We start from the raw sequence: 22,790 nt of genomic DNA, 5'->3' as shown, positions 1-22,790 counted from the left end.
ACATCGTATACCAAGAAGCTCTAGAATCAAACATACAATTAAGATACTATAGGAGTATTTTAAGCACTATAACTAACTTATGTGAAAACTAAAAGACCTTTACTGATAGGTCTATAATTACTGAGTGTATACGTTAAGGTTATATATAATTGAGATTCTATAGACTTAGAATTTGTGATTTTCACTCTACTTCCTGTTCCTTGTTTGGTTGTGGCCTTAGAGTGTGATCACTTATTCGAAGGTCCATTTGATCTTGGTTATATATAATATATGTACACTACGTGATTATAGAAAGACCTGGTAAGGATCATCCTCGTGAAAATTTATTTTAATAAAAATGTTTTATTAATCTCGTATTTCTTTAAGACACTCTCATTCTCGCACGAACAACATAGGTAAATGTAACCACTCCATTACAATAGCCAACAGAGGAGTTGAAGAAGAACCAAAAGAGGGTTCATGAGGAGGATTCCGAAAAAGGACCGAATGAAGAGAAAGGCACTAAAAAGATCGTTAACAAACCTTACCCTATCAGGAACAAACTAGAAAGCACTCTATATGCCACACTAGTAATTTATAAAAGGATATAACTTAGTGAGTTAGTGATTACACTACTCACACTATGTGTTAGGTTTATCACTTCTTTCGTAACAACAAACACTAGTACATCAAGTAATAGAATTTCGTTTAAGAACGATAACTATTAAAAATTCATAAGTTTATTCTATATAGACTTCTGTTATGAATAGTTTACAAAACTCTATAAAAGTCAGAACATGATACGCACAGAACCAAGATAACATAGTTCAAGCTACACACGAGTTATAGCCACTACTAAAGACTTACTACCGTTTCGTTCTTTTTAACCTTATGGTAGAAAGATTCCTTTCCGTAGATTTATAGGGTGCGATTATACCAGCACTAATGCATTGGATCATATCAGAACTCCACATTTAAGCATGCTTGGACGAAAGTAGTACTAGGATGAGTGAACTTAACCTTTGTATAATATCTATTTTTACTCACTACCATGAATACATCATAGGGATGTAGGTTGAAGCATTAAGAATCGTACAACAAAACAAGAAAAATTATATGTATATATAGATAGGTAAAAATACAACTAGCAACAACCATAGTTACTTACAAACTCGTTTCACATCATGCAATAGAATGATGTCTTCACATGGAAATAACCAACCAACCGACGAAACCTCAATTCTACATATATGTAACATCCGGATTCCCAGGTATATTATTTTATTCTTTTATATTGAATTTTTGGAGAGAAACTCGACGAGTAGGAGCCCCGACTCGCCGAGTAGGATCACGATTGGAGTGGTCTGATTAATGAGGGACTCGGCGAGTCCACGCTGTTTAATGAAACCCTAATTTCTCGAGTTTGCGCCCTATTTAAAGGCCCTTATGGCCGTCATTTGTGGCCACCGGTCCAGTGAGAGAAACCCTAGAGTGCTGGAGCGTTTTGAGAGAGAGAGAGAGAGAGAGAGAGAGAGAAGAAGCCATTCTTGACCTTTGTGGTGTTGTTTAGCAAGAAGAAGGAGGTTCTAGCCAAGGGAAAGCGAAGGAGGTTGCTATTCTGAGGATTTGAAGTTAAGACCATTTCATTTGAGGTATTACTTCGACCCTTCTTCTGTTTTGGGAAAGATAGATGGTTTTAGGGTTTCTTGTGCCCTTGTCTAAGTCGATTGGAGGTCCAAATAGTCCCATCTAGTGATGAGACTTTGGATCTGGATCCATAGAGGTCTGGAGAGCCTTATTCTTCAAGCTTTATGAAGAACAATGGAGGTCATGACCTTGGGTTAAGGTATTTGGGGCTAAATCATCATATATGGTCATATGGTTGTTGCATGTGCATCAAGATTGAGACTTTACGTGATTATAGTCCTTGGAAAGGCTAGATCTATGGATTAAAGGAACAGATCTGACCTCAGAAGGTCGTTTGAGTGAGTGCATGGCATGTACTCACCGAGTCCATCGGAGGACTTGACGAGTTGAGTCGGGTTGCCCCGCGACTCGCGATCTGTGTCAACTCGTGGAATTTAGGGTTGACTCAGTGAGTCAAGGGAGAACCAGGGGCGAAGAGGACATGCGTGTACTCGCCGAGTCACCTTAGTCCACTCGGCAAGTAGGGTCAGCTGTGATTGTTGACTTTCGTTGACCTTTAGGATTTCGGTCAACAGTTGGACTTTGAGTCAAGGAGAGGTAAAATGGTCTTTTACCCTTCTGAAGGATCATAGGAGGGGGTTTAATCTAGCCTTTGAGAGACATTATTTATTGAGGATATTTTTGCATGTGATTAGGCGGGGGCTAGACCAATAGATTCGTGTGCGAGATCATGCGAGATACCCGAGGTGAGTCTTCTCACTATACTATACCTGGAAGGGTACCTATGTGTGACCGGAAGGTCTGGTATGCTATGAGATATATGTATTGTATGTTATGAGTTGCCTGTTTCGTATCAGTTATGTATGTGATATGTATGCTATGCTTGATATGGGATGGAAGGCATTATGATATGGGCCGGAAGGCATTATGATGTGGACCGGAAGGTTTACCGGGTTGGGACGGAAGTCCCCTAAGACACATAGACCGGAAGGTCGTGTGGAGTATGGCCTGGAAAGGCGTATGTGTGTAAGTGGTATATTGGGGAACTCACTAAGCTTCTTGCTTATAGTGTTTATGTGTAATGTGTTTCAGGTACTAGTGAGGACCGTGGGAAGGCGTCGACATGACTCGTACACACACAAGCGGATTTGGATATGTTTGATCTTGGGATTGATATGTTTTGTATTATGACCATGTTACATTGGATTCTATGGTTTGTCTTGAATGAAATTATGTTTAAAAGAAATGAAAAAATTGTTTTGAAAATTTACGTTGTTACAAGTTGGTATCAGAGCCTTGGTTTGAGGGATTCGGATGCACCTTCAGGCGTAACTGAACTCAAACTGAGGATTTGAGAAAAATTTCAAACGATAAAAACTAATTTTTTTTTTCTAAAAAGCAAGAGATTTTGAGACAACCAGAGCGGAGCAGTGTGTACGGTCAGCCAGCGCCCAAACGGTGAACCCCCAAAATACCCTTACGTTACGTGATATGATATGTCATATTATGCATGCTAAAGCTGGCTAGGTATTCATATTAGGACTAGAGTGCCCTGATTTTGTGATGCCTTAGCCTAGGAAGGATTGTGCTGCTATGTGATGCTTGAGAGCGAGTAGGTAGCAGTGAGGGGCTGATAAGAGGTCTACCGAAGGGTAGCCTATGCCAGTAAGATATAGAGTACTTGTGATATGGGATCCAAGGCGGAGGACTTAAGGTGAATATTGGGCGGTGTAGGCGGTAGTATCAGGGCCCGTACTACCGAAGACACCGGAGTAGTGCGCACTCTAAGTAAGAATCCTTTGGGTACTAAGGAACACGTAGGGTCGAGTTATCGAGTGTGAGCATGCTCGAATGAGTCTTTGATATTATAATGTTATATTTCAGAGACATCATGGTTGGGACACGCCACAAACCTAAGGCGAGCGGTGTGAGTGACGAGGAGCTTCGTCATATGATCCATGATGAGGTGGCTGCGGCGATCGGGGCCGAGATTCCAGAGATGTTTGGGTCTATCAAGACCACACTGATTGAGACTTTCGATGAGCGGTACGCCGCGGTGACTGAGGTTGCAGCCGCTACAGCTACAACAGCTGTGGTTGCTGCCAGGCCTCAGGGAGGTGACTCGTTGTTGTTTCGGGAGTTCAGCAACACGAAGCCACCAGAGTTTGATGGGACGCAGGATCCGATCGCTGCGATGAGATGGATTGCTGATATTGAGGGATGCTTCTATACGTGTTCATGTCCGGAGCATCTGAGGGTACGGTTCGCTTTGAACCAGCTTCGCTTGGGAGCGAAGGATTGGTGGAACTTCGTGACGGCGAGCTTCACTCTTGCATAGATTTCAGCGGTGACCTGGGAGAAGTTCACCGCCATGTTTAGAGACGAGTATGTTCCCCTGGTGGAGAGGGAATGGTTGGTTCAGGAGTTTTTGACCCTCACGCAAGGTAATGATTCAGTTACTGAGGTTACCCGAAAGTTTCATGAGAGGGCGATGTTCTGCCCTGAGCAGGTGTCTTCTGAGCAGGCACGGATGAGTCGGTATTTGAGCATTATGAGGAGGGACATTCGGGAGTTCGTGTCGAACTCGACGTACCGGACATTTGCTGAGCTCCAGGAAAATGCCCGGAAGAGCGAGATTGAGTTGGAGACACAGGCCAGGGAGGAGGCCGAGGCTCAGAGGACGGATCGGCGGTCGGCTCAGTCTCAGCCGGCAGCCAAGCGGACCAAGTCCGCTAATTCGAGGACTGGAGGCCAGAAGGGCCGCACTTGTGGGAAGTGCGGCAAGGGTCATGAGGGGTCCTGTCGATCGGGTGCTTGCTACAAGTGTGGCAAGGAGGGGCATATCGCCAAGGATTGCCCCAAGGGATTTATGGTTTGCTTTCATTGCAACTAGACGGGCCATTGGAGGGCCGAGTGTCCACAATTGCATCAGGGGTCAACACAGGGATCTGCACCTGCTGCTAGGGTTACCGAGGTTCGACCGGTGAAGGCCGAGGCTCCGAAGGCTCGTGGGAGAGCATTCCAGTTGACTGCGGAGGAGGTCCACGCAGCGCCCGATGTCGTGGCTGGTATGTATTCTGTATTTATCATTTCTTTTGAGATATTGTGCTTATATGATGATAGGCATAGGTACTTTCTTGTGAGTTCTTTACCTGCTTTGGTGTTATTTGACTCGGGTGCGAGTCGGTCATTTGTTTCCTTGGCATTTAGTCAGCACATTAGTATCCGTCGAGAGGCGTTGAGTCGACCTCTGCGAGTTTCCATAGCTAATGAGCGAGCAGTGTATGCTACGGATGTAATTCGAGGATGTATCCTTGAGATCTTTAGTGTGGAGTTCCCAATAGATCTAGTCCCGATTGTGATGGGAGACGTGTGTGTTATAATGGACATGGATTGGTTGAGCTGATTTGGAGCTGTTATAGACTGCGAGCGTCAGTTGGTGACGATATGAGACCCTAGTGGGGGAGTGCTTACGGTGTATGGCGAGGGAACCTGATGTGGGTCAGCATTTTGCTCGGCTGCAAGGGCAAGACAGAGTTTGCAGTAGGGTTGCAGTGGATTCGTAGCCTATGTATTGGACACGCGAATGGCCGCTGGGAGGCCAGTTTCGATTGATGAGGTTTCGATAGTGTGCGAGTTCCCGGATGTTTTTCCCGAGGAATTTCCGGGTGTGCCTCCCGAGAGGCAAGTGGAGTTCCGTATCGATTTGGTTCCAAAAGCAGCACCTATTGCCAAGATGTCTTATCGCCTCGCGCCGCCAGAGATGCAGGAGTTATCCTCGCAGCTTCAGGAGCTGCTAGCAAAGGGTTTTATTCGACCGAGTAACTCGCCTTGGGGAGCACCGATCCTTTTTGTCAAGAAAAAGGATGGTTCACACCGGATGTGCATTAATTATCGGGAGTTGAACAAGTTGACGGTCAAGAACCGTTATCCATTGCCGATGATCGATGATCTGTTCGATCAGTTGCAGGGGGCGTCTTGGTTCTCCAACATAGACTTGAGGTCGGGTTATCATCAGATGAGGGTTCGGGATGAAGATATCTAGAAGACAGCATTCAGAACTCGTTATGAGCATTACGAGTTCGTGGTGATGCCTTTTGGGCTCACCAATGCACCAGCTGTGTTCATGGATCTCATGAACAGGGTGTGCAGGCCGATGTTGTATCAGTCGGTGATCGTATTCATTGATGATATTTTGGTATATTCGAAATCTAGAGAGCAGCACGAGGAGCATCTGAGAGAGATTCTCGGGGTATTGAGGTCGTAGAGGCTTTATGCCAAATTCTCCAAGTGTGATTCCTGGTTATGAGAGTTTCAATTCTTGGGACATGTCGTCAACCAGAATGGGATATTGGTCGACCCGGCCAAGATTGAGGCAGTCATGAGGTGGGAGGTGCCGAGATCGCCCATTGAGATCAGGAGCTTTATGGGATTGGCCGGCTATTATCGGAGATTTATTAAGGATTTCTCCAAGATCGTCGTGCCACTTACCAAGATGACCCGGAAGGGTGTCGCTTTTTCCTGGGTTCCGGAGCAGTAGACCTCATTTGAGACACTTCGCCAAAAGTTGTGCGAAGCCCCGGTGCTCGCATTCCCGGAAGGGATGGAGGATTTTGTGGTGTACTGTGATGCATCGATATCTGGGTAGGGAGCAGTGCTTATGCAGAGGGGGCATGTGATAGCATATGCATCGAGGCAACTGAAGCCTCATGAGTTGAGGTATCCCACCCACGACCTGGAGCTGGGGGCTGTAGTGTTCGCCCTCAAGATCTGGCGTCACTATCTATATGGGGCTCGGTGTACCATATACACGGACCACAAGAGTCTGAAGTACTTGATGGATCATCCCAACCTAAATATGCGCCAGAGGAGATGGTTGGATGTGGTAAAGGATTTGATGGGTTTTATACAAACAATCCTATGTATTCATGAAACCCTAATTTGGATCTATGTTTTCACTATTAGATACACAACATTATGAACACATGGATAAAACCCTAATGTAGCATTCTATTTTCGAAAATCACATAGAAGGTTAGATCACATACCTCTTGTTGTTATATTGCAATAACAATTTAAATCTTCAAACCCTTAGTCTAGAAAGCAAGCCCCACAAGTGTAGTGCCTCTAATGGCTCACAAACACCACAAGCAATTGGAGAGGCTATAGAGAGAGAAGGGAGGAGGTAGAAATCGTCCTTGGGAGCTCTTAGAAGCAAGTGGATGAATTCTTAAGGCCTAGGGGTCTTTATATAGGGTTGGGATTAGGGTTTCAGTCCTTATCCTTATCCAGTTACTTTCCCACCAAGCAACCACAAGATAAGCCTTGAAAAACCCTTATCTGTTGGACCTTGGACGATTTCAAGGATATCCTTATCCTTGAATTCGTCCATCCTTTAACAAGGATAACCATTGCCCTATTTTGCAACTATCACATAATTACAATTCAGCCCCTCTAGTTTAATCAATTACACTTGATCACAAAATTAATTCCTAATTCATTACTGACCAAATTAATTAAACAAATATGATTTCTCCTTTAATATATCATTCTTATAACATATTAATAAATCATAATAACCTCTTTCTCTATTTATTTCTCCAGTCAAGTTGCTTTGGTGAAGGCAACCCAAAAGGACCATGCACAACCGGGTCAAGTATTTACCAAATATGGTTACGGGCTTAGACACTAATCCAACAATCTCCAACTTGGATAAGTCTAGTAACCACAAATGTAACATACAACTCGATTAGAAATCGTAGCTCTCAAAGACGATGTCGAACTCTGATCTCATCAGTATCCTGTCCTCTAGATAAGGGATCGTATAGTCCTCTGTTTAGATATTGTGCGGACAATCTCATGGAACTAATTGTCCAACAGTTGGTTTCTCGATCTCAAATTCATTTGACATAGAACTTAATTGAACACATCAATTCAGTCCTGATCGGGCTCGGCACATAAGTCAAATCAAATCATCGAGCGGCCGTGATATCGCTTTTACCCTCTTTAGAATAAAAGTAGCAGATAAACTTCGACTTATATGCATTTACTTATCCACTAATCAACTATACATAACAATGCGTTTTATAACATCAGTTTACTGATGCGGTTTCGCATTATCAATGCACAACTAATTAGTAAATAATAAACCATATATCTAGGTTTTAAGACCATATGATATTATCGTCTTGCGATCACTTTTGTCACATTCCATAAAATGATTCCAGCAAGCGCGGGTTTATTCCAATGCTCAAAACTTGTTCATAAGCACTCATGAATGTTGCAGCAAACCTTTGCTATGTCTAATACCTTTTAGACACTCTACATACCAATTCATGACAATCTTCATTCATACCTACTTCCAACATATGAACAATTGTGGACCATTCGAGTAATTCGATTATTCTTAATAACTCAATTATTGAGGAAGTCAAAACATGCAAATTGAAACAATAGTTAAACAATCAACATAAGACAGTAAGTTTACTTATAAATAATACTCCTTTATTTAATCATCAAAATGTCAATTATATTTATCTATTATATGTTACTAAAACTATCTAATCTAAACTAATATCATCCTTCAGCCCAATGCTCCTAGCGTGCTGCAAGTGCTTAAACCTACTGAGTCCCTTCCTAAGCGGATCTGCTGGGTTATCTTCTGATGATATCCTCTTAACCACGAGTTGTCCTTCTTCTACTCGATGTCTAATAAAGTGATACTTTCTGTCGATATGCCGAGATCTACCATGATCCCTCGGTTCCTTGGTCAAGGCAACCGCTCCTTCATTATCACAGAAAATTTCCATAGGCTCCTTTATGGCAGGCACAAATCCAAGGTCACCAATGAAGTTCTTCAACCATATCGCCTCCTTTGACGCTTCGCTCGCTGCAATGTACTCTGATTCGCACGTTGAATCAGCTACAGTTTCCTGCTTGGAACTTTTCCATGTCAATGCTCCTCCATTTAGGGTAAAGACCCAGCCCGACTGCGAACGGTAGTTGTCCCTGTCGGTCTAGAATCTGGCGTCACTATACCCTCGCACCTTCAAGTCATCACTCCCTCCGACGACTAAGAACCATTTCTTGGTCCTCCGAAGGTACTTAAGTATATTCTTGACCGCAATCCAATGAGCTTTGCCTGGGTTCCTTTGATATCTACTGACCATGCTCAAGGCAAAGGCCACATCAGGGCGAGTACAAGTCATAGCATACATGATCGAGCCAACTGCGGAAGCGTAAGGTACTCGGCTCATCTCTGATATCTCGGCTTCGGTACTCGGACTTTGAGTCTTACTCAACTTGGCATTAATCTGTATCGGTAGTTCTCCCTTCTTCGAGTTTTCCATACTAAAACGTTTTAGTAATTTATCTAAGTAAGTATTCTGACTAAGTCCTATTAGTCTCTTACTTCGTTCTCTCACCATACATATTCCCAAAATATAGGAAGCCTCTCCGAGGTCCTTCATAGCAAAGCACTTCCCAAGCCAGGACTTAACCTCCTGCAGAGTCGGGATGTCGTTTCCTATGAGCAGTATGTCATCGACATACAAAACGAGGAAGCTAACTATACTCCCACTGGCCTTGACATATACACATGATTCATCTTTGCTTCGTACAAATCCAAACTCTTTTACTTTCTCATCAAAGCAAAGATTCCATCTACGAGATGCTTACTTAAGTCCATAAATGGACTTCTCAAGCTTGCACACTCTATTGGGATGCTTCGGATCGACAAAACCCTCTGGCTGTGCCATGTAAACATCCTCAGCCAACTTCCCATTAAGGAAAGCGGTCTTGACATCCATTTTCCATATCTCATAATCATGAAATGCAGCAATGGCTAGAATCACCCTAATAGATTTTATTTTAGCAACTGGTGAGAAGGTCTCATCATAGTCAACTCCGGGAGTTTGAGTAAAGCCCTTCACCACCAGTCGTGCCTTATACGTGTGCACATTCACATCCACATCGGTCTGCTTCTTGAAGATCCATTTGCACCCAACCGTCTTATGTCCGGGCACATTGTCAACCAAATTCCAAACTTGGTTGTCATACATGGATTGAATCTCGTTGTCCATCGCCTCCTTCCATCTTACAGACTCTGGGCCTGCCATGGGTTCCTTATAGCTGTTAGGTTCATCTAGATTTACTAGTGTACTATCACTAATATACGTGTCCCCTTCAATAGTAATATGAATACCATACAACTGGGGTTGAACTCTAACTCTTTCGGAACGTCTAAGAGGTAAGGACTGGTCAATTGGTTCAACCGGAGTTTCCTCCTCGGGTTGAGCACCAGCGGTAGAGGTTCCTTCATCGCTCGATTTTTGAATCTCTTCAAGATCGATGTGCCTCCCACTGTCTCCTTGGCTTATGAGTTCTCGCTCTCGGAAAACCCTTCTCCTCGCAACGAAGACAACATTGTCACTCGGTCTATAGAAGAGATATCCAAAGGATCTCTGCGGGTAGCCGATGAAAATACATCACTCACTACGAGGTTCGAGCTTGTCGTGAGTCTCTCGTTTTACGAAGACCTCACAGCCTAAAACCTTGATATGTGCCAACAAGGGATCCTTACCTATCCACATCTCGTGAGGTGTTTTGGAAACCTTCTTTGTAGGGACTCGGTTAAGGATATGGGCGGCAGTCTCTAAGGCATACCCCCAGAATGAGATAGGTAGTGAAGCACGACTCATCATAGAACGGACCATGTCTAACAAGGTTCGATTACGCCTTTCTGCCACACCATTCAACTACGGTGTCCTAGGTAGCGTCAATTGCGAAACTATTCCGCATTCCTTGAGATAGTCGTGGAATTCAAGACTTAGGTACTCTCCTCCTCGATCGGATCGAAGCATCTTGATTTTCCTGCCCAATTGATTCTCCACTTCATGCTTGAACTCTTTGAACTTTTCAAACGTTTCTGAATTGTGCTTGATTAAGTAAATATACCCATATCTACTGTAATCATCGGTGAAAGTCACATAGAAGCAGTTCCCATCCTTTGTGGTGGATCTAAAGGGCCCACACACGTCGATGTGTATGAGATCCAATAAACCCTCACCCCTCTCACAAGTGTCAGTGAAGGGTGACTTGGTCATCTTTCCAAGTAAACAAGACTCGCACGTGTCATCTTCCCTAAGGTCGAATGACTCCAACACTCCATCCTTTTGGAGTTGGGATATGCGCTTCTTGTTTACATGTCCAAGACGACAATGCCACAAGATGCTTTATCCATAATATTGGAAGAATCCATACACAACACATCATTTCCTAGGTTATCTACAACCATAACAGTTTCATAAATTCCATTACAAGGCATTTCTTCAAAATATAAAACACCATTTAGATAAGCATAAATTGAACCATTCTCATTATTAAACGAATATCTAAATCCTTGTCTAAACAAACCATGAAAAGAAATGATGTTTCTTGTCATATCTGGCGAGTAGCAACAATTATTTAAATCTAAATTCAATCAATTACTAAGCACTAAAGAATACACTCCAATCTTGGTAACATCCGACGTTCTTCTACTCCTCATTATTAGATTTATTCTTCCAAGGTCCACATCCCTATTTCTTCCTAGTCCCTGCAAATCAGAACAAATGTGGTAACCACATCCTGTATCAAGAACCCAAGAAATAGCATGAGATGAATCATTAGATTTAATTGTGTATATACCTACATAATATGGCTTGATATTTCCATCCTTGATGGCTTGCAGATATTCCGGGCAGCTTCTCTTCCAATGCCCTATTTTGTGGCAATGATGACACTCTGCCTCCTTTGGGTTAGGGTTGGGCTTAGCGGGATCAACCTTGGTCCCACTAGAAGAGGAACCATCTTGGGACTTTCCCTTGTGGTGGCTCTTTGACGGAGCCTTCCTCTTCTTGCCCCTTCCCTGCCCTATAGCCAAAACAGGAGCAGCGGATGGATTAGGAGTTGGTGCAAGAGACTTGTCCTTAAGGTTGCTCTCATCAGTCCTTAGGAGCCCTTGGAGTTTTCTTAGGGTGACCTCTTCCTTGTTCACGTGGTAGGTCATCCTAAATTGGTTGTAGCATGAGGGCAAGGAGTGAAGAACAATGTCGATAGCGAAATCTTCCCCATAGTTGACATTCAACTTGCGAAGACAATCAAAATACCTTTGCATCTTTTGCAAGTGCACGGTTAGAGACTCTCCACTTCCCATTTTAGCAGTGATCATATTCGTAATGATCTCATAGCGCTCTTGCCTCGCGCTTTGGTGATATCTCTCCATCAAGTCTTTATGCATCTCATAGGGATACATGTCCTCATAGGACTTTTGGAATTCGGAGTTCATTGTGGCTATCATGATGCATAGAACTTTCGTTGCATCACGCTCATGGGTCTCAAAGACAGCCATTTCTTCGGGAGTAGCAGTTTCCGGATGGATCTTCTCGAGCTTCTCATCGAGAACATACTCTTTGTCCTCGTAACGCGCGATAGTACGAATGTATCTTATCCATTCGCTAAAGTTCGATCCATAGAAAGTCACTTTTTGACAAAGGCTCATTAGCGTGAATGAGCTAGCAGCAGCGTTGTTTGCGTTAGACATCTACAAATAGAAAGGACAAAGTTTTATTAGAATTGAATCCCTAATTAAACACCCAAAATGAAAAATTAGGGCTAGGACCCAACAACATTATTTACATTTTAGAAAAGGGATGTCGTAATCCAACACGCAAATAATTTGGAGGTAAGTGAATGACGATTCACTAATTCTTCACCATGAAAAAACATAAGCTTAAGTTTTAAATGTATTTAGAATTCCTAGATTTTTCTTGAGATTCATTGAACCTTTCAATGACATGTTTAAATCCAGATATGTCCCTCTCGTTTGTGACTGGGATGCCGAGGATCACAAAGTGGGTGTTAATAACCATGCAAATCTACATGGTGCCTTCATTGTTACAATCACCTATTCGATGTGCCAGTAAACCACACACGCTCCATCGAACTATGACAAACAATGAATCACCCTTTACCACCTTTTCTTTGAACCAATTAGTGTGCCGGTAAACTACACACACTCCACTAACTTCTTAGCAAGGGTGCAAAGTGTAATTTCATGGGATTGCATCAATTTCACTTTTTCCTAAAGTAACTAGGATTGGGAATTTGTAAAAAATGTTTAGTTACTTTATATAGATTCATTATACTTATTAATGAGGAGAGGATTGCCCTATCCTACCCATTCGGCTAACGACCCTCCACCAATCAAGCAAGCGGTAGATGTGAGTGTACACCCATTAAGCGCCATTTTATAGGCAGCAACCTTATACCCACCTTATAGACCAGCTTCATGAATGAGGCCTACTAACGGTAAGACTAGCATTTTAATTTTACATATATATATATATATATATATATATATATATATATTAAGCTTGTAATAGTATAGGGTGTATTTTAAACATTTCAAAATACTAGGGTTTTAATCGAGTTTCGTTAGTCGATGGTTAAAGTGAAAGGGTCTACTGGTATGGGTAGGGCCACACCAATCCACGTCGAATGCCGACGTCGGTACTTCTCATTGTAAGACGTTCGTTAGTGGGATAGTGCATTCTACGTATGTGTTCTCCGTGCTTTTTAATCTATCTCTATTATTACTACTATGAAAGTTTTATTTAATGATTGGGGTGTTTATTCGAGTAGATTTTTAAACTTGTGACTCACAGAACTCCTTTGTGTCCCTACTATCTAAATGGAATGTATGCAAATAAGTTATCAAGGAGAAATGTACCCAGAATAACCATGGGGTCTGCAATAGCCTCCTCTTGGCCCATTGCGAATACCCGGCCTCCTCCACTAGCGTTCTTGTTGTTCGCCTTCGGGCAGTTCCGTCGGAAGTGTCCCGTTGCTCCGCACTCATAACAAGTACGGTCTACTCCCACATTTGCGGCTGGAGCGGTTGGTTGGGCTATTTCCCTACAGTAGCGGACGGTGTGTCCCTTACTATTGCACCCAATGCAATGCATTTCACGACAGGGTCCGTGATGATGAAAGTTGCATCGGTTGCACTTAGGTTGGTTGCCGTTGTACGACCTTTTGGGTGTAGGGGTATGGTTTGTTGATTGCTTTTTGGCGTTTCTCTGCGTTGATTTGCCTCCCCTCTTGCTCCAGGGTTTTCGTTTCATGTTCTTGTGTTCGCACCTTGCGGTATTCTTGTAGGTAGCTATTGGTAGGTGGCTTTGATTGTTTCTTTGATTAGGATTTTTGATATTGTTTCCTTCCCTGCTTGAGTTGACAGAGTTATTGTATGCTATAATGGCTGCCACTGTGGCTATAACTGTAGCTTGCAAAGTGGCGGTGTCTAACTGTAGGAATGGGGTTGCGTTGGTAAGTTGATTATTTCCAGTCCTTGCTGCGCCACTAAAGTTTGCTTGAGACAGTGCAGCTGTTACTGCCGCAGCGATAGCGGATTGCACTATGTTGGGGTCATATTGAGGAGGTGGTAGTGGGGTCGCGTTTCTACGTGCTGATCTACGAGGAGACATTGTTCTGATAAGGAAATAACATGAAAAACTATAAGTTTTAATGATTCGAAAGTCGCGCATTAGTGATTTGTTATATCAGAAGTTTGGTTTACCCCTGGATAGGGTTTTGAGTTCGACTCATAAAGAGAGTAGATAAACTCATGAATTGGAGGGGTAGTAGGGGTCACCGGGGTGATGGAATCCAGCCATTTGAGTCTATACGAGAATAGGGTTAAGAAGTGACTATAAGCTAAAGCACATGGAATTTTACTCTTTAAGTTTAAGGGTTGAAGGCACTCGAATACTCCCTTAGTATTCTTTAACGATATTCTTTTGGTAAGTTTTAAATTTGTTGTCTATTGCAGACACTCCTTGGCATACGTTAGTCGGCTCTTGGACAAATATAGTTGATCAGGCTATATTCTTCCCAGTTCCGATTACATGTCCCAAGGCATACCCGCACTGCACAACTTATTTATAATACTTCTATATTGTTTTTAATTGTGATACTGACCATGTTATTACTATGAAATGAATGAATGCCTATTTTACAAAAACTATATAAATTTAATTTTTAAAAGTGTGACTCTTCTCAGAGTGTTTTTGCCCAGTTGTGTTTATAGTTGTATACCAAAAATGGTTTTGATATACTTAATTCACTATAAACGGTGCTCTGATACCAATCTGTCACACCCCCAAACCAGAACGGCGGAAACGTTCGGGGGCGGAGGACGTCATTTTCAGTATCATAACAGTTCATAGAAAGGAAAGTACACACCACCATATATATATTAAAGTTTCCAAAATGTTTACATAATTGTATCCGTTACATGTTCCAAAAGTTAAATACATAAACATCTTTCAAAAGAAGTAATTAACGTCAGCACGTTAATCTCCAAAAGTTGATTTCCAAATCTGCTTAGCGGTTCCCTGAGAATACAAGTTATTTCAAAGAAAAAGTGTCAACATTTAAGTTGGTGAGTTCATGAGTAGTGTTTTGAGAAAATGTACGCCATTCGAAAGTTCGTGTATGTTTTCCAGAAAACGCAGTGTTTCAAATGTAAAGAGTTATGATTTGTTGTGTTTGAAAATGAATGTATTAGATCCAGAAAATCCCATATTTTCCCTAATAGTTAAGATATGATTTGTTGTGTTTTCCAAGAAAAACCCTTATTTTCTTATAAAAGTATGAAATGCATATGAATATTCGTAATATAAGTTGCAACTAATTGTACCGAGAAAATCCCTTATTTTCCTATTAGTTGTTTGGTTTGTATACAGGAAAAACCCTTATTTTCCTGACATAACTGGCAGTCTCTAAGACCGAAAATCGCAAGCAACCAGCGTGCTCGTATGTTGTTTCATAGTTTTACATAGTAAAGCTATACGAAGATCGCACTTGTTAGATGAAGAATAGTTTTAATAGCTACTCGTTCATAAAAGCATAATACCATAATAATTGTATATCCGATGAGTTTTATAACCATACTAAACATAATATGCCTGTAGCGACGTTCTTTAGGCGTCGTAGCGTTATGACAACTGTCACCCCAAAAGACAGACTGTAGCTAACAGTCAGAGTGCGGGATCATGACTTCCCGTATAGATCTATACACATTTGACACGTTCTCCGAACGGGAGACTCTGGTTATAGGCAAGACTTGTAGCGATACCTTTTATCAAAAAGGCAGTGTTTGAAGATGTACACGTCTCATGGATTCTCAACTAAGTCTGTATTAAAGTAGTAGTTTGTATGCAAAGTTTATCCTTTTTCACAATGTTTGACAAAGCATAAATCATAAGTTCTTTGAATGCATAAAATGATTTAGTAAAGAATGTTACCCTTGATATGATGTATTTGTATGCAAACGTATAAATAAAACATATTTCTATTTATAAACATATTGTATCCCAAGAGGGTAAAGTTGTGTTGTGAGGCGTTTTGCATGATAATGACTTCATAAGACAGTTAAAGCAACAGTATGAAAAGTATATAAAAAGATCGATGTTTCACACGATTTTAGTCGTGTGTTTACTTGTATTCCCCCCTAAAAGAGTATAAAAAGCATTTAAAAACGCATTTAAAGTGTGCTTGCAGGGGTATGAACTCACCTGATAGTTTGAAGATAGCGAGATGGAAAACCGGACAGAGTTTCGTCTCGGGAAACGAATTTTCCTCGGGATTCTCGGGAATCTCAGGAGTAAAATCGACCCTCGGGACTTGAGCAAAAAGACCAGAGCTTCGGGTTTGAACGGGCACGGAAAACGAGGCAAGATTGTGAGAGAGAGGAGAGAAATGAGCATTTTTCTCGGAAGCCCTCGCATCCTATTTATAGGAAGGCTGAACCGCCTCCGAACGCGGGGCGTACGCCCATACGCAGCGCGTACGCGTACGTCATGCATGACCGAAGCCTCGACTGCCTCGGCTTCGGATGGGACGGGTTGCTGGGTACGCGGGTCGGATGGGACGGCGGGTCGGACGGGACAGCGGGTCGGACGGGTCGGGTACTTCGGACGGGTCGGATGGCTCGGATAGGGCGACGTGGACGATCAGAGGCCAAGTCTCTCGGGTACGCGGGGCGTACAGGGGTACGCAGCGCGTACCCGGATGAGGACGCTGACTCCTCTTCGGATAAGGTCCGAAATTTTGATTTAAATAAATATATAATTTATTTAATAAACTTCAAAAATTCATATCTTCTTCATACGAACTCCGTTTTCGATGGTCTTTATATCCACGCGTAGGTGAGACTACGCTCTACAACTTTCGTTTAGACTCCGTTGGCAAATTCCAAAATTATTTTTATTATTTATTTTATAACTCATCGTGTTTAAGGAATTTCTTTGAAAGTTCATAACTTCTTTATCTGATGTCGGTTTTTGCCAGACTTTTTACCACTGAAATACCATTGTCGAGACCTTCGATTCTCGTTTAGGTCATTCCGGCCAAAAGTCGCTCGATCTTCGATTCGAGTTTTTAGCTGTCTACTGCTATATTCGGATCTTGGAAAAATCAGAACTGCTTCATACGAAGTCAGATTTGGACGTTCTTTTTGTGTACGCTTACGGTTTGATGTTATCTATAACTTTTATTTAGATACTTAAGGCTAAAAACTATTGTATTGAAACTTCGCGTTTTTCGTTTAATCGGTGTTGCCGGTTTTGTCGGGAATTTTAGAATGGTTATAACTTCCTCGTTATAACTCGGATTTTTGTGTTCTTTATATGTATGAAAACCTTGTTACAATATTTACCACCTAGTATAATCGATTACGGTTTTATAAAAGTTCAAATTTTGACCTGAATTTTGCTGTTGTTACAATTTTGATGTGGACCGGAAGGTCAGGGAGTTATGGACCGGAAGGTCGACACGGGTAGGACCGGAAGGTTTACCGGGTTGGGACGGAAGTCCCCTGAGACACATACACCGGAAGGTCGTGTGGAGTATGGCCTGGAAAGGCGTATCTGTGTAAGTGGTATATTGGGGAACTCACTAAGCTTCTTGCTTATAGTGTTTATGTGTAATGTGTTTCAGGTACTTGTGAGGACCGTGGGAAGGCGCCAGCATGACTTGTACACACACACAGGCAGATTTGGATATGTTTGATCTTGGGATTGATATGTTTTGTATTATGACCATGTTACATTGGATTCTACGGTTTGTCTTGAATGAAATTATGTTTTAGAGAAATGAAAAAATTGTTTCGAAAATTTACGTTGTTACAATATAGACTCCACTACATTCCAAGTCGCCGTAACAGCTGCTGTGACAGCTATCATGGCTGAATTCAATACTAACAACCCAAACGAAAATGGAAACAGTGTTGACAATGCTAACCGTAGTAACAACCAAGGGAACCGAAAAGTGTCTACCTATAAGGATACCCTAACCCACAAACCTAAGAGCAAGAAATGAAATTTATAGAAGAAAAAGGAGTGCAGATTATCTCAAAGACTTGCCAAGAGACAGCAACCTGTGGCATCCCCTGCAGCCACAACATCTGCCGCTCCAATACCAGCCATTCGATATGTTGGAACACTACCAAAATGCAACAAGTGTAACTTCCATCTCAAGGGAGTCTGCCGGGTGACGCACTGTAAAAAATTTAACAGGAATGCGCATACTGTCTTCTTCTGTAGGACTCCGGCCCAACACATCACTTCAACCACCAATGTCGGAAAAAGACCAGTGTGCCATGCATGCAGTGCAACAGTACATTTCAAGAGAGATTGTCCAATAGAGAGGAATAACGGAGGAGAGGGAGGAGTTTAACGACAGGACATAAAGGCGCAATGAGGAACCTACTGAGATTTTTGGTACATTTTCCAAGTAACAATAATTAAGCATCGAATTTTCTCAAAAGTTTTTGACACTTAAAATCAAAATCATAAGTTAACGCATCATTCATATAAAAATTAGGGATCCTTACAGGTGAGCTATGATGGCTTAGTATAACATTAGAGTCATACATAGTTAAGATTTTGCAGGCTTAGAGTGAGTGATTCCGCCTTATTTCCTGTTTCTTGTTCGATTGTGGATTTATGGCAGAGTTACTCAGTCGAATGTTTTCTCAATCTTAACTATGTACGATTTGTATATAGTAAGCGATTATAGATGGACTTTGTAGGAATCATATTACAAGGATTCATTACAAATTATAGAAGCACTTTTACTACCTATACTAGCTAAATGGGGTGCAAATATTCACAGTAGTAATAACAAGGATAAAACAGAGAACACTAAAGACATAAGCAGATAATGTACTATCGCTCTAAACAAACACTTCTTCCTAATCGACTTAACATCCATTACAATAAGAAGTTTCAATGTCGTCCTTAAAAAATGGATTGAATTGGTCTTCACCATATCAATTCCATGTGATACTAAAATATCCTTCACCTTAACCGGCTGTCTAGCAAAATCTTTTCAACCTATAACGACACACCCGACACAAACCTTCGTATCGTCTCTCACTTTAAAACTCATAAGTACTCATGCAAGGGGTACCACGTCTTCCTAACTCACTCCGTAGACAAGAAACTTGAAGGGAACAATACCGAGGATGTTCCAAAAGTTCGTAACCAGCTCATAGTATCCTTAGTAGATCTCCCAGGAATATCACTCGTACAATAAGTCAAGTTTGAGAATAGAGACTAAGGACCCATGCGGCTAACCTATCATTGATAAGTGTATATGCGAGAGTGGTATATAATTCAGATTCAACATATTTAGGATATGTGATTCCGCCCTACCTCCTGTTCCTTGTCTTGTTGTGGACTTGGGGCAGAGTCACCCATCCGATTGTCTTTTCAATCTTAATTATATACGACCGGTATATACGAAGTGATGATAGATAAACCAATTATGAATCTTACCATAAACTTCAGGGTAAAGTTACCCAAGATTACAAGTGGGCATGCTATTATTCAAAGTAAACGTGGACAAGTAAACCAAACCCACACTTTCTCTCATCTTAAGTACAGCTTACCATCCCAACACAAACAGTCAGATTAAACAAAACAAGGTCGCATACTATTAATAAAGGTCTGATGGAACGCGAAGAGAGGATCTGAATTCACTTGTGGACAAGACGATCATATCGAACAAAAGGACCTACCTCTCTCCCTTGTTCATGAATAACCATGCATAAATCGAATTTCGGGACGAAATTCCCTCTAACGGGGGGATGATGTCACAACTCAAATTTTTCGACCCATTGAAGCTTAAACCCTAACCAAACACAAGTGATACTACATTGCAATCCTTGGTGCATTGTATCATCTATAGCCTTAGGGCTTGTGAATAGAACTAACAAAGAAGTATGGATTGAAACCTAATCTACTTTAGGGTAGTATAAAGAAACATAGGTTGAAAGACTAAGGGTTTAAACCATAAATATAACCACTAAATGAGTTTGTGCCCAAAGTAATTAAAGGAAATGGGTTTTACGGTTTTGTAATTAATTCATTTAAGGTTTACGGTTTGGAATCAATTCAATAAAGGGGTTTACGGTTTAGAGTTTATTCCAAATTAGTGTTTTTGTTTTGCCTTGGTCCGAAAACACAACCCAAGGCCATTTGGGGCGAAAACCCAAAGGTGTAGAAACCATAAACACCTTCCTATATATTTTGTTCATCCGAAAACCAAATTCATTTCCTAGAACATATTAAGTCCGAAAACCCCTCTTTACATACATAGTTTCATCGGAATACTTCCCATATTATCTAGATATTTTTCCAATTTAAATTCCCAAAGTGATATGATTCATTTACCGATGCAACTACCTCATATTAGCTTCCTACTTAATATATAATATTAGGATCATTTGCCATTTCTTCTCCAGCAAACGAAAACTTCATCATTTCTATGTCAACTATCAAACCCTTTTTCCTCCATATTAGTGTAATTAAGCTCTAGAAGATCATTCTTCTTCCAAACAAGATACAAGCTTAAGCAAGTATTCTTCAATTTTTTTAGTGTTTATAGAATACTTGTGTTGTTAAGACATCTTATTCACACACAATCGTGTGTTAAAATACTCGTAGGATACGATCACTTTCCCGTATTCTAACCCGAAGTTCAACTATCTCGTTATCAAACCACGACTACACATAAGGTGAGTTGATACCCCTACTTTTTCACAATTTTTAATTGTTTTAAGGGGGGATACAAGTAAAACACAATATATATTGTGTTTATAAATATAAGTTTCTTATTATATTTATTACCGTAATATACCGTAATATACATTTAAAACGTGAAATTTATGAAATATGCAAAATATCGTTACTATTGAATTTACAAAATATGTTAAGACCAACAGTTTTCAAACCAACACGGAAATAAACATCTAATAGGTATAGTTTATGTAACAAAGATACTATTTTACAAGGTTCAGGTTCCAACATGGAAACAAACTTATAAACTATAAATCTGTATAGTTTATGGAACAAATAATCTATGTTACAAAGTACATGTTAACATATAAACAAAAAAGGTTTTCAGTTATTACTCGTAAAAACTTTAAAGCAATTTGTGAGATGTCTTCGTGAGCTTATATAAGTACTGGTAAAAGTCCTTATTTATAACCATAGTCTCTTGTAGGGAGAACGAGATATTTATGTATAGATCTATTTGCGACTGACAATCCCACATCCCAACTGTTAGCTAAAGTCAGGCCAGCAGGCTTGGGGTGACAAATGTCGTTAACGTTCTGATGCCTAAAAAACGTCGCAATCAAGTCGGCTGGGTCAGTATGGTTATAAAAACTCATAAGGAGAAAACAACGACTTATATATATATATATATATATATATATATATATATATTCAAATAATTTTATTTGAATATTAACTTTACATTCGGATTTCAGAGCAAACACTACTTCAGCTAATTTTACTTATGAACAAAACTAGGTATCTTAAAAATAAGTATGACCATTATACTGATACGTTTCGGTCTTGGAACGTTTAAGACTACAAACCGGTTTCGTGGAAAAATACATGATTTTGTAGAATAAACATCATTACTTTACAAGTAAACAAATTACAAATTTGACTTACTGAAAACAGATACAATTACTTACCGAAAACAATGCTTTACAATAGAAAGAGTGGAACTAAGAATGTTTTTATGAAAGATTAACAACTTATTTACAAACTAGTAAAACATAAGGAACCCCTAATTGTTAATTCTATGATTCTCTAGAGTATACATCATAGTTATATATAAATAATATCTGACAGACAGTGGGATGTGTGATTTCCGCCTTACTTCCTGTTCCATATTTGGTTATGGGCTTAGGGCAGAATCACCCAATCGACTGTCTGTTCGATATTATTCATATATAATTTGTATACACCAAGTAATCATAGGAGGTAACAGTACAAGTCATACCAATTACCTGAATCAGAACCTCGAATCACAATATATAAATATAAGAAACTTATACTTTTTGGATTTCGAAGTACTAAGATTATGATTTATTTACTAAGAAAATATTGGATTTTTTGGAAGAACACGGTAACGTTTTCAATAACAAAGAACTTACCTTTTCAAACAAAATACTTATAAACTCACCAACTTGAATGTTGACACTTTTTCAAACCACTTGTATTCTCAGAAAAGTTAGTAGACAGGTACCCTCTCAGGCGTTACAAAGACGGAGCATAGTAGCATTACGTCTTACCTTTTGCTATAGTTTTAATGTTAAACAAGTAATGTCTTGAGCACAATGTAAATACTGTGTTATTAGTACAATGGTTGTTTTTGCTTTGATTACTATTATACAATTGTTGTGATACTATACATGACATCCTCCTCCCCCGAACTTTTCCTCCGTTCCGGTTTGGGGATGAGAAAAGGTAAAACCTACTAATTCCTTTGTTGGACTTTAAGTTTATTCAAAAAATTCCTAATGGTGGGACATACTTGATTTCCCCATCTCTGCCCCCATTATCTTATGATTTTATAACCTCTCTATCATGTATAATCTTATCTCTTCAAGCATATTGATTATTAGTTTTTTCCTATCATCTACTACTTTCAACAGCATCACAACAGTTTGGTAGAATGCTCTAGACCAAGTTGTAGGGTCTTTATCCATTAAATATTTATGAGCGCTGGGATTTAGTGCTTCCATTTCCTTCTTGAAAACTTTG

This window comes from Lactuca serriola, chromosome 4 (genome assembly GCF_051521515.1).
Source record: "Lactuca serriola cultivar US96UC23 chromosome 4, Lser_US96UC23_V15, whole genome shotgun sequence".
In the NCBI taxonomy this organism is placed as follows: Eukaryota; Viridiplantae; Streptophyta; class Magnoliopsida; order Asterales; family Asteraceae; genus Lactuca; species Lactuca serriola.
The sequence above is the reverse complement of the archived record's forward strand: the minus strand, read 5'-3'. Positions refer to the sequence as shown.